We start from the raw sequence: 13,769 nt of genomic DNA, 5'->3' as shown, positions 1-13,769 counted from the left end.
GTTTCTGACTCAGAATTTCTGCATAAATTCTGTACTAAATCTTAATAATCTAACTCTCTATACAACTCTGAAATCAACTCTTTATTTATAGATGTTGAAGAGTCGTGTTTAGGGATCGTGTCCGCTGTGAAGAGACGTTTATCCACCCGAACGGACGCGTTTCTTTGTATTTGAACATCTGAAGATAGTGATGCCAGGATTTCTGATCTTACCGAGATTACAGAATCTCGACCGAGATTGAGGGAGCATTTTTTGGTCTTTGAAACGAACAGGTGAAGTGCATGAAAAAGGCGTGTAGCGACCGAGATTAGGGAATCTCGGTCGCGACACGGGTGATTATTCCCGTCTTCGACTTCATTTCCCGTCTTCATTTCGGTGCGTTTGATTTTCTTCGTCTTTGACTCTTTTCGTAGGGTTTTTCCTTCGTTTTTGACCTCTTTTCATTCTTATTTGGATTTTACCAAATATTTAGGTACCTTGCATGAAAGAAATATATTCGGACGTAAAGTACTCTAAATAGATATAAACAACACAAATTTGTAGCAAAACTGATGTAAATATTGATGATATTTTAGGTATATTTTGGGCTTAACAAATCTCCACACTTAATCTTTTGCTAGTCCCGAGCAAAATTTCACTGAATTTATTCTCTAACTATTCTCTTTATAAAAATAAAACATATATCTCTGTATTGCTTTTTTAATTAGTTAAGCTGAAAAGACTAACTTCGCATGGCAAATTTATACGCAAAATATCAAACTAACTAGTATAAAGGCGATATATCATTCGTCTTATATTTTCAATTTTTAAATTGAAGTATTTGGGACGATATAAGCACGCATATTATTGAGTCTTTCGTCTCAAGGCATTTCAAAGCACAAAATTTCCTTTCCCAAACCTAAACTATTATATGAATTATATTAAATGAATTAAGTACTTAGGTTAATTTATTTGCTTAGTTACGCCCGTGATAAGGGTGGTCTCGATCGTAACTTTATATGCTTTTTATTTGTGTTCGCTTAAGAGGTACCGACCATGCCATGAGTGGACGCAATCGTTACTTTAAACTTTAAACATGATTAATTTTTTATTTAACGTTCCTTCCATACCTTGATTGTGATAAGGGTGGTCGCAATCGTGGCCAAAAGTACCGTCTACTTAATTTTCTTCCCTTTCATACCTCGATTGTGATAAGGTTGGTCCCAATCGTGGCCAAAAGTTTAGAATACGATTACTTGATTTAATTAACATGAATTATAAAATTAAAATTATAAATTGGGAAAAAGAAAAATAGCAAATTCATCCTATATTGACTTAAAATTCAACATGTATTATGGCTAAAGTTTCCTTAAAGACTTCAATCGGTGTTAATGTAAGACGAAAATCAAACCGAGCTAAAAATTTGTTAGTTCAATTTAATGCCTATAAACCTAATTGAAAATTTAAAATAAGATTTATTGTATCATGAATTGCATGATATAAAATAGAGATTGAAATAAAGAATTTTTTACTTAAATACATTTACTCGAGACAATTTTACTTAAAATCGTTTCGGAGATTTGTGAAAAATTTGAAAAAATATTGCCCGTATAGAAATATTATTTCTAACGATAATAATAACCTAAAAATATTCATAAGTTAAAAAATTTTATTTTTATTATACAAATGTAAAGTGTAAAGTTTATGAAAATAATGGTTTATGAAATAATATCATATTTAAAAAATGGTGCAATATGTGTTGCATTTGTATAAAACAATTGTTGCAATTTGTAAATGTTGCTTAAAAAAAATTTATATGGTGAAAATGGATGTCATTTTATCTTTATTCGTTTCATTTATTCGTACTAAAATAAAATTATATGTAATATCTCCTCCCACACTTAATTTGGACCATGTCCTCATTGGTGCAAAAATTGATAAAACACGAAAAATAAGGGACAAAAATAAATCATACGAATTAAAGATAGAAAAATTATGATATAAATGCATCCATCATAAAACTAAAATAAAAACATTCAACATAGAATAAAATGGAAATTGTACGAAGCATAGTAACAATAAATTGTATCAAACTCAAGCTTAAAAACAACAAGATAAATGATGAAAAAGAGTAGATAGAACCTAAGTATGAGTAGGTGAATCCAGTGGAGATGGTGATGTTTCAACATTTTGACGACGGAAGAATGAAAACAGCCGACGCCTTGTGGACTTGTTCTCCCTCCGCAAAGTATTAATATTGGTGTCCACCTCGGTGACGCAGGAACTCAATACATTGTTGCTCTCGACCATGTCATCCAATCGCAAATTTAATTGCCGATTATGGGCATTCATTTGGTTCCAAATCCTCCTCAAATCAATAGGATCATCAACATTAGGTGCTTGTGGTTGTGGTGGTGCTTGTGGTGCATCATGCGCCGCTTCCTCTTCCGCTTCCTCCTTACCGCCTTCTTCGGTACCTACATTTTGAGAACTCTAGGCCCCTCCTCCCGTATGACCACTAAGATGTGCAATTCGTGACTCATATGAAACAAAAATGGGAGGACCGAAACCAAGCAATAAGTTGGCTCGATTGAGGGCCGCGATATCCAAAAGAGGGATATAGCTATGGTAGGAGGTGATGTCATAATCCGCTAATTCCCCACGTGCACCCATCACTAAGCCGGTAATAAAATTTCCTAAGGGCACTTGCTTAGTGTGTGACTTGGAAGCACGATATAGATTATCAAATAGCATTCCGATGCTATCAACACGAAGACCTTTCAACAAGCAATCGAGAACAAATAAATCCCGAACTTGAACTTTGGAACTTTCAACTCTCCCAAACAATGAAAAACTCAAAAATTTGTGAAAATAAAACACACAATTATCTCTAATAAACTTGCTTGAAGTGTTTTTGGGTGAAAAATAATCTTGGCCCGAAAGTGCATGCCAAATTGTGTTAGAATCAACTTCTCTAGGCTTAGTAACAAAACCACTCGTTGGAAACCCGAAAATATTCCCCATCGCCTCATAATCAATAGTATAGGTGACACTATTGTTCCTAAAGGTGATAAAATTCTTCGTTTTTATCAAATTTCAAAGTGACAAAAAATTCTATGATAAATTCATCATTATGAGGAAATTTCATAGTAGAAAATATTTGCCAACCTAGAGTATCAAGGAACGCATGAACCCGATCAGAGAAAGATAACGCTCTTACCGAATCAAAATGTAGAAAAGGCATGTCTACATACTTCATTTTGGTTCCGGAAAAGTGAGCAAAGCATTTTCCTTCCTCCTCGGTTTTAATATCAAAATAGGCACCGTAACGGACACGAAGACGATTGGCTTCGGTGACCTTAGGCTTGTGACCAGAAACCTTGGTTCTAGGCATGATTTTGGTAGTGTTTGAGAAAATAGAAGAAGAGAAAATAGAGAGAAAAGCAAAAGCTTGAGAGGGTTTGAGTAATGGTAATGGTGAAAGAGTGAAAGAGAAGGTAGAGTGAAGGTGTAATTGATTGTGAATAGGGAAAGAATTAATAGGGAAGAACAAAAGGTAGTGTATTGGGAAGAGTTTAGAGTGAGGGATTGGGTAAAATTGGAGGTGAGTTGATGTTTGTGTAAGGGGTAGATAAATATAGGTTGAATATAGGGGAGTATAGGTAGAGTAGGAATAGGAATAGACAAATTTTTTGTGCAAAATTCGGACTCCACCGGCCATACAGGTCGCGTGTTGCGACCGAGATTCCAGAATCTCGGTCGCGACACGCTGTTTTCAGAGAGAAAATCTCTCTTGAAAACTGATGTTTTTGCTGGACTTACCGAGATTATATAATCTCGTCGAGATTCGGAACCTGGCTGCGAAAAAATGCGCCTAAAAACTCTGTTTTGCGTAATTTTCTGAGTAAATATGTCCTGTAATTAAGTAAATGTGTACCCGAACTTAAAAACATAGCGAGACGTTCGTTTTACTTGTACAAGCCGAGTTAACTCCAATTAGATAGGTTAAGTGAAATCTGCATTTCAAGTCTTAAGTTATCACCTTGCAAGGATTTAGAGTTAAGTTTTCCACAAGCGATCCTTGGACGTATCTCCCATTTATCAGGAGTGACAAATGCTCAATCCAATGTATAACTATCCTGCAATTACTTCCTGTGATACCCAACGTCTGCCGTACACACCCCAGAGTCATCCCTGTTATGGATCGTGTTACAACAGGATCAAAGCATCACATTCCATAATCCAGAATCACTAATTAACATTCCTTTGAGTCTTAGGATTACTTATACCTATTAATACCAATGAGATGAACATGTGACAAGGATAAATATACCCATCCTATTATCTCAAGTCAGGTCCCCAATCCTAATGAACCCCCTTTCATTGGATCCATATAACTGTCCAGATATCTGCATATCTGAAGCTTGTGAGATCAGCTCTCTGTCTCGACAGAAAACATTGTTACATGCAAGTCTCAATAGTGTTATGTCAATCCCTGTTCAAAACATATCACTTGACTTGGGGTGGTTTTAAGTTTATTAGTTTATTATAATGTTTCGTCTCACTTCATGCTTGTATGAACACTTTATAATCACTTTAAATAAACTTAGGGATTTCCTTTTATTAGACTTATTTAGTTCTTTAAAAGAGGTTGCCTTTATACGGTTATGAAACCATATCTTATTAAAACAAATGACATAAAGAACAATTGTCTATATCCTGGAACAATTGCCTTTACATTAGGTTTATATCCTGGAACAATTGTCTATAGGACACTAAACCCCAACATTGAGTGTGTATGAAACAGCTTCAGGGCAAAGAATTAACCATGAAAAAACTGATATTTCCTTTAGTAAAGGGGTAAGTGGTGATAATCGAGCCAGGTGTGCTGATTTGTTAGGGGTGCGGGAGGTACAATCATTTGAGAAATATTTGGGTTTACCTTCTATTACTGGGCATTCTAAAAAGGCAGTTTTCTGTTTCTTAAAGGGCAAGTTGATGAAAAAACTGAGGGTTGGCAAGAGAAGTGTTTATCTCGGGGAGGTAAGGAAATATTAATCAAAGCAGTGGCACAGGCAGTTCCCCAATATATAATGAGTTGTTTTTTGCTTCCAAAATCTTTCTGTGATGAGTTACAGCAAGTGATGGCTAGATTTTGGTGGAGTTGTGAGTCGGGTAAAAAACGAGTTCATTGGATTAGTTGGGAAAGATTGTGTGTACCAAAGGATGAGGGAGGTTTAGGTTTTAGGAATCTTTATGCTTTTAATCTTGCTATGCTTGCAAAGCAAATTTGGAGAATGATTGAATTTCCTGAATCTCTATGTTCCCAAGTTTTTAAACATAAGTATTTTCCAAGGGTGGGTGTTTTGGAGGCTGGTGTGGGATTATGTGCTAGTTATGTTTGGCGGAGCCTTATAAAGGCTCGACAGGTTATCATTGATGGTAGCAGTTGGAGGATTGGGGAGGGAAGATCGGTTAATTTATTTGATTCACGTTGGATTCTTGATGTCCCTTGTAATCGTCCTTTTTATCTGTTGAATCCTACGCCAACACGTAGCGTTTCATGTTTGATTGATTTTGATGAGTTCTGTTAGAAAAGAGAATTGATTTATTTCTGTTTTTCAACTGATGTTGCTGATGCAATTTTGAAAATTCCATTAAGTAGAAGAAACCTTTCTGTTACTTTATTTTGGGTATTTTCCAAAAAGGGGAATTATCTTATGAAATCAGGTTATAAGGTTGCCGTTGGAGCTTTGCAGGTAAATTCATCTTTAGCTTCATCATCTGCAGGGGTAAATTCGTTTTGGAAATTTCTATGGAAGGTCAAAGCGCCATCAAAATTTATTCACACTATTTGGAGTGCGGCTAGGAATATCTTGCCTTGTTTTGATAATCTCTTGCAAAAAGGAATTAGTGTGATTGGATATTATTGTTTTTATGGGTTTCATGCTGAAACACTTATCCATATTTTTAAAGAATGTCCTGGAACTCGATTGTATTGGAAGCAGGCGAATTTGTTATACCCTGTGTATAAGATTGAAGGTATGAACTGTCTGGATTAGTTTGCAACTATTATTAAAATTTTACCATCAAAGGAGTTTTCTATGTTTTGTGGAATTATTCATTTTATCTGGTTTGAGAGAAATCAGATAATTCATGATAAACCACGTTTTGGGGAGATTTAAGTGATGGAAATTATAAGGGAATTGGTTAATGGTTGTTTAACTATGGAGGGAGTTAATGAGGAATTTGGCATTAGATTGGGGCTGATTGTGAGAAATTCAATTGATGATGGGTTTGATGGGGGAGGAGCTGCTTGTTTGAATTATAATGATGTAAATGTGGTGGGAGCTGCTGATTTATTTGGACGGAATGGACCTGTACAAGAAAATTTTATTTCTTTTGCAGGTGTGCATCATGGAAGTAGGAGGCAGGAAATAGCAGCTTGCATGAGTAAGGCCGTGAATAATTGTTCGGGAAAATTTTTTGTTGATGACGGTTCAGCAAGTGGATACGTGGATAATTCAATTCAAGTTCGTTGGCAGCTGATGAGTGCCGAATCCATCAAAAATAATCCCAACTTTCCCTAAACGAATAATTTGTAATAGAGCAAGTAGAGGTCGAACCCAAGGGAATAATATTAATTTAAAACTCCTAATGACCTAACAAAATAATTAAATGGGGGTTTGAAATTGTGAAGCTTATTAAATTAAAGGTAGCAAGTAAAAGATATGGCAAAAACAGAACAGAAATTGAAGATGGTTTGTGAATAATATTTGGAAAAGTTCAGTCAAGGGGAATCGCAGGATGATTCATTCGTTAACGATCATTGATAGATAAGGTTATATTCTCATGTTTCCGCCGGGTCAGTTTGAATGTTCTTCCTTAATAATGAACTAGCTAAGCACGGCAAATAGCTTGTTCCTAATCAATAGACAATCCTATCTCAGCGCCTAAGATTTAATTTACTGACAGCTTAAGAAATAGAAGAACCTGATCTTAGTTAATCGTCTCTCAGCGTCGGCGATTATAAACTAACTTATCTGTTCATTTGACTTAGATAAACCTAGCTTGATTCGTGTTAATGTCACACGGAATACGAACTCAGGTTTGTCAAACTTGGATCCGTTCTTCCAAACACGAAACTAGCTTGGTTCAAACAGTCAATAGCTGCTTAGTTCGGTTGTCTTAGGTGAAACTCTAATAAACCAAATCAGCTTTATGATTATTCAATTCGACAAACAACCTACAGTAATCATTCATGGAACAAATAATCAATTGAGGATAATTCCCTGAACACAATGAACAAATAAACGACTTAATAAATGGAGAAAAGTGAAATACAACGATCTCACGATAACGGAGAAGAATCCCTTGAACTATCCCTTAACCGAAATTAAAAAGTTAGCTATCAATAGCCATGAATGTATGTGTTTTTCTGCTGGAAAATAAAATGTAAAAAACTGATATCCTCGACTTGGAAAATCTGCCGTTCTTAAGTCTATTACGGCTCCTCAAAATAGGGAACTAAATCCCTTCAATTCGCTTTAGAATCTCCTTTCAAATTTGAAATTAATTGCCTCCTCATTTGTCTCCTACAAATTCGTGCTCTAGCTGAAAATCTTGTTCTCAAATCTTCCAATCCGGATCAGGAAAGCAATCCTATTTGAAGTAGGAAACTGTCAGCCCGTAACTGCCTTAGTCTTGTGCAAGACTAACTCTGACTCAGACCAATATCTGCCCAATCAGCTCCGGATCACGACCCGACATCAGCTCGGCCCAAATTAAGCCCAATTTATCTCCCTTTAGTCATCATTGGCCTGTAGAGATGAAAATACCAAAAACAAGCAATAAAACCCGCAAAAATAACAAAACATGACAATTATAAAGCACAAAAGCGGAGTTATTTATTGTTGAATTATGCACTTATCAAACACCTCACACTTGCCCAATGCTTGCCCTCAAGCATACCAGATCATGGCATTAGCTCCGCTTACTCTTAGGTTGTCTTGCCATTCATTCCTAATTCCCCTAAGCGTTATAAAGACATTGACTACCAATCATCCAAGTCAATAATCTTTCGAATTTTAGAATACTTCTAACTCCCAAAAACGTCTCAACAACACTGCACGTAATGTGTAAAACAAGAAACTAGAAGCAACAACACCCTCACGTGATCAATCTATGCACCCTTGTGTTTAGGCTTATAATTTGGCAGCTTGAGCACGATCTGTGTCTCATATGGAAATTTTCATTGAATATTTTCCAGTTTGTATTTCTTCTTGTATTCGAGATGATGTTTCTTTCCTTATTTAATTATACAAGTTTTCTTATAAAAAAAAATTTATAAATTAGAGCTCAAAATTTTTAAATTAAAATTAAAATATATTTTATTTATTATATATAAAAAATAGTGACATAATAAAAATTAAAAATTAAGTTTTATAATACTACCAATATCTATATAAAAAAAGAAACTGGGCCGAAACACGAAATATAAGGCCGAAGCTATAGCCCAGGTAGGTTAAATTGGTACTTCGAAGAAGTGTCTTATATAACGCATCATTTCATCTTCTCCATTGCATAGCCGCTGCTACTTAGGTATGTCAAAGATCTCATCTTTATTCTTCCCTCGTGTTCCCAGAAATATTATTTTCTTTCAATTAAAGTTCCCGTTTGATGATTTTAGCTTCTATTTTTTGTTTTCGTTTTGTGTTTATGCTCATTTTGGTCGGAGTTAAGGATGGGTTGAGAGTTTTTCTTTGCTGACCTCTTTTTCCTATGTTTTCTTTTTTCTTCAAGTTTAGTTAATTATTCTTGAACGATTTTCATCAATGGCCCCAAAGGTAATGTAGAAAGAAATATAATTGAGTAAGCATAATTATTGTTTCCCGCCCCGATGCCATGAATTCGTGTTCTGTAGCTCTGTTATTTTCTGCTATTTGTTCCAAAGCATTAGTACAAATCAATCAATTGCAGCTGTTTTAGATTGAAATCATTAGATCCTCGTTGATTACTTGTGACTACTCTGTATGAACTGTCATTCGTAAAACAAAAAGTCTTCATAAATATCAACAATCAAGTTTGTTGATTGGTTTATTCTTTTTAGCTTGATATGTCTAGCTTGTCATGTAGTAAGTGGGAAAAAAAGTGTTGAAAATTAAATTTTGTATTTCATGTGCTAGAATTGGTATCCTAAAAGCTTGGTAATATTGAACATTTTAATGTTCATTGGTGAAGTTTAGATGTATGCTATTCATTATAGAATTAATACTTTGTTAATGGAAGAGAAAGGGCTTAGTATTGATTAAACCTTGTTGGTTTTGGTGGATTTGAGAGGCTGTGATTAGGGATAGCAATGGGTAAGGGTACGGGGTACTATCCGATCCTAATGCTGAACCTGTGTGTAAAACGATTTGGGAAAGCCTGAGATTAATATAAATCCTAAATAACTGTAGGCATTAGAAACTGTTGCTTCGAAACAGAGTTTTTCATGGTATGAAGATATTATGAAAATCTTTAACTCGCTATCAGAAACCTCAGACCGTTCATATTTATGGTTTGATCTTAGTTGTTTAGAGTTTGTTGTTAAAGTATGAGAACCAAACAATCTGATAAAGAATATTTACTTTTAAAATTGCTAAAATAAAAACACATGTTTTTCAATCTTATTTCAACACTTTATACCAAATAGACACTTAGTATTTAATGTTTGATAAAGAATATATGTATCTTGTTTCCACCTTCACTTGTAAACTCTGAAGCACAGACACGCCGGCAACCCAACGTGTTGCGTGTCCCATACGTTTCCGATACGGAAATGGGCGGAAATGCCTAGGACACGGTGTCGGGGCCGTTTCCGTAATATCGGAAAGTTGGACACGCTTATCGCTGAAGGATACAAGTGTCCCAGAAAAAAAACACTATGATTCTTCAAATCTGAAAAAACATCCGTTCAACTCCAAAGTAATTCTTTAATCATCGATTCTTATTCCAAATAGATTTGGAGAGCCAGAAACTCCAAAGGACGGGGGAATTAATGCCATTAATATAAAAACTCTCAAACTTCTCCATCCATCTATATAAATAGGCCTACTTGTTGCTGAAGATTGAAAGAAAAACATTGAAGAAATAGGTTTTTAGTGTTAAGGATGAAAGCTTTTATTATGTTCAGTTAAGAGTTTTATAATTTCGTTTATATGTATTTATTTAGTTATATTACAAAAAATCATATATAAAAATATATTTTTAATATTTATAAATGTGCCCCAATATTTTTAATATTTACAAGTGTCTCCCATGCATTCGTGTCCTATGTTTTATAGAAATGACATTTCCCGTATCCGTGTCCGTGTCGGATACCGTATCCGTGTCCGTGTCCGGGCAACATAGCTTGTAAATGAATAAATGCAAATTTCACTTTCTGCTTTCTGATGAAATGTTTTCAGTTTGAGGAATGGTAATTAAAAAATTGCATTATTGAATTGGCAAATTTGCTCAAGGGAAAACAATGGCAAATTTTCTAGTAAGTATATACAAGTAGATATGCTTTTTTCATTGAGGACATCTGTTAAATATCAAGCATCTTGAAAGAGTCAGCCACCACTTTAAGCTGGTTGCGGTATCTTTTCCAACGTCTTTCATTTGCCCCCCACGATTAGGGTGTAATATCTACACACACCAACCATTTTCAATGCGGCCAATAGTTTATAAATTTCAAACTTCTATTTGAAAATTAAAAAATTTATACAATTGTACGAATCAATTTAAAATGACACTTGTACTACTTGATTGATTAAAGGCTCAATGCATACTTAAGCCCAAAGTTCATTTATTTTTCAGATTAAGCTTCGAGTTAATTTTTACATATACCTGTTATCTTAATAGTTAATTAATGGTTCAATATTTAAACAAATAAATGAGCTTTAATACTTAAAATTTATGAAATTTCGTCTAATTTGTTAAATATTGCCAACTTGATGACTGAAAAATGCGTTGATGACATTTTAGTAAGACAAGAAAGAGAGAAAGGGGCGTTACCATTGCCAATTCCAATGGTTGCAAAGGCAACACTGGAGAAATTGGGAGATGTAAGCTCATATTCAAAGGTGTAGTAGTTTTTCCCATCTCCACTTCTCTGCATTCACCCATTAAAACGTTACTAAGAATATAATTATTAGCTGCTAATTGAACATAACGTAACATAACAGACACTCTATTTATATATACATAAACCTCTTGTATGTCAAATATGGTAGCTCTTTGATTCGGGGCAGCGTAAATCTTCTCAACCAAGTCAGAAACAACCTGAATTTTCCGAGACACTAATAACACTCGAAAAGGATAGAAAACACATGAAAGTGTTTGAAATACCCGTTGCATTGATCTCAAATCATGAATGTCTTTCTTCTCAGTAGGTATGAACCTCACTCTAACATTCTGCAACTGCATTGTTCGGTCCTTGAACGCTGAATCATGCCCCCGGAAATCAAAATCCTAACCATTTCACAGTACCTTTTCACTTTAAGCAGCTAATTCAAAGTTGACACCCATTGGTTGTAAGAAAATGCTAAAATTTCTATGTAAATTGTGTACCAGAAGTTAATTTTTTTAGGTAAAAACACGCCGGTATCCATAAATCACAAGTGACCACGGCAAGGACCTCTATCAGTGAATCTTGTATCCATCCCCGACTAAAACAGTAGCTAATAGAGAATGGGTATCTTACTTTGTTCAATGGAAGAGCAATTAGCAGCTAATGGAATGTGTCGAGGCAATTCATTTGAGCAAAGGAAATTATTCGAACTGCAAATTTAAATTTAAATTCAAATTCAAGTTAATTGAATGTCAAGGTTGAACATACATAAATAGAAGAAGAGAGCGAGAATTGGCTTAATACATCATTTGCCCCTGAACTTGTCCAAAATGGTTGATTGGCCCCCTGAACTTTCAAAGTGTCTCGATAACCCCTTAAACTTACATAAAATGTTTAGTTAGCCCCCTAAACTTGCGTAAAATGTAATCAATTAATCATTCGGTTGTAAAAAAGTAAATCAAATGCCGAAGATATGTTACAAGTGCCTTAGAATGTTATTACATATTTCACAAAATAGATTAAAACATGTTAAAAAAGAATTTCTTACTTATTCAACTATAAAACATTTTTCTTCTCTAATATTATAATCGCATACTCTGACTCTAGTCATGCTTGCAATATATCTTCCACATTTAACTTACTTTTTTACAACCGAGTGATTAAGTAATTACATTTTATGCAAGTTCAATGGGCTAACTGAACATTTTATGCAAGTTCAGTGGGCTATGGAGACACTTTGAAAGTTCAGGGGCCAATCAACCATTTTGGACAAGTTCAGGTGGCAAATGATGTGTTAAGCTGCGAGAATTAGACCTTCTGGGATAAGATTGAGGAAGCCCAGCTCAAAGAAACTGAAGATATTGCCATTGATGAATGAAAGCAGCTTCAGGCTACAGCAACTACTGATAATTTAGTTTGTTTCTTGATGTGGTTCAGAGCTTGTGGTCGTTATACAACCTGTTTTTCTAAAAATATAAATGTTTTTTTTAGAAGTACAGAATCATAACCAACCAAATGATATAATTTTATTTCCATTGTTTTCCAACCGTATTATCTTACTTTTGCCTTTAAACATGGTACTATTTTATTAAAACATTTATAAACCACCTATTAAAATGCGCACGAAACTATTTTATTACTTCAGTTTATCAATAAGTTTATTTAAAAAATCTAATTTTATTATTATACTGTCAAATCTGAAAATTTTGTTCGGAATCCAATTTGATAATACTATCAAATCAGTTTTATTATCTAAATAAATGTAAAATTCATCATGCTCAGCAGTATAGGAATAAAATAAAATTAGTATGTTAAAAATAAGGATAGAATCTGATTCTTGTAAATTGAAATATCATAATTACCTTTTGTCAAATATAGATTTTTATTTTTATATTTTTTACTCATTGAAATTTGTAATTATTTAAAAGACTATTGATTGGGCTGTTAAATTTTTTGTTACTTTGCAACTATCCTTAAAAACGGATACACTATACAAATAAAACCAATACACTATCCAAATAATTCTCTGAACCATAACATTTTAATTCGTCCATGGAATTAGAAAAATAAGTGTATTAATTATTGTTTTAATTTTTAGGATTATATAAGTATTTCTTATAATTACTTAATTTAATATAAAAAAAATTCAAGAAATTTACAAAAGTAACATCCGAATTTATTCAAGCAAAATCAATAAACATCCATTTGTGTTCTAATCATTTTTTCTAGGTTTAAAGTATTATTTGGTCCTTGATTTTTTCAAAATTTTATTATTTGACCTCTGATGTATTATTTGGTCACATTTGACCTCTAACCTATCTCAATTGGTGAAATTTCACCCAACTTATATAAATACTTAACGGAATCATTATCCCATTGACAAGTAATGATATTTTGACATTTGAACTTAACACGTGATATTTCTTAAAAAAAAATTTGTCACATTATGTGGAAATAATGAATTAAATTTAAAAAAAAAACAAATTCTAAACTAAAATCTATTAAGTTCAAGTGTCAAATATTGTTACTTATTAATAAGATAACAATTCGGTTAAGTTTTAATACAAATTGCGTGAAATTTCATCAATTGGAATAGATTAGAGGTTAAATGTAACCAAATAAATTTTCAATAGATCATGGCACAAATAGTGCATCATCCTTTAAGTTGAAATTTAGTTATAAACAATGGAGGACA

The 13,769-nt window shown here is 33.8% G+C and overlaps 1 pseudogene; it reads right to left on the bottom strand.

The window, feature by feature from the left end:
- Positions 1-10,450: 10,450 nt before the first annotated feature.
- On the bottom strand, positions 10,451-12,442 carry LOC136227206 (photosynthetic NDH subunit of lumenal location 1, chloroplastic-like; annotated as a pseudogene).
- Between the last annotated feature and the right edge of the window lie 1,327 nt (positions 12,443-13,769).

This window comes from Euphorbia lathyris, chromosome 4 (assembly GCF_963576675.1).
Source record: "Euphorbia lathyris chromosome 4, ddEupLath1.1, whole genome shotgun sequence".
Lineage (NCBI taxonomy): Eukaryota > Viridiplantae > Streptophyta > Magnoliopsida > Malpighiales > Euphorbiaceae > Euphorbia > Euphorbia lathyris.
This window is presented reverse-complemented; position numbering and strand designations above follow the sequence as displayed.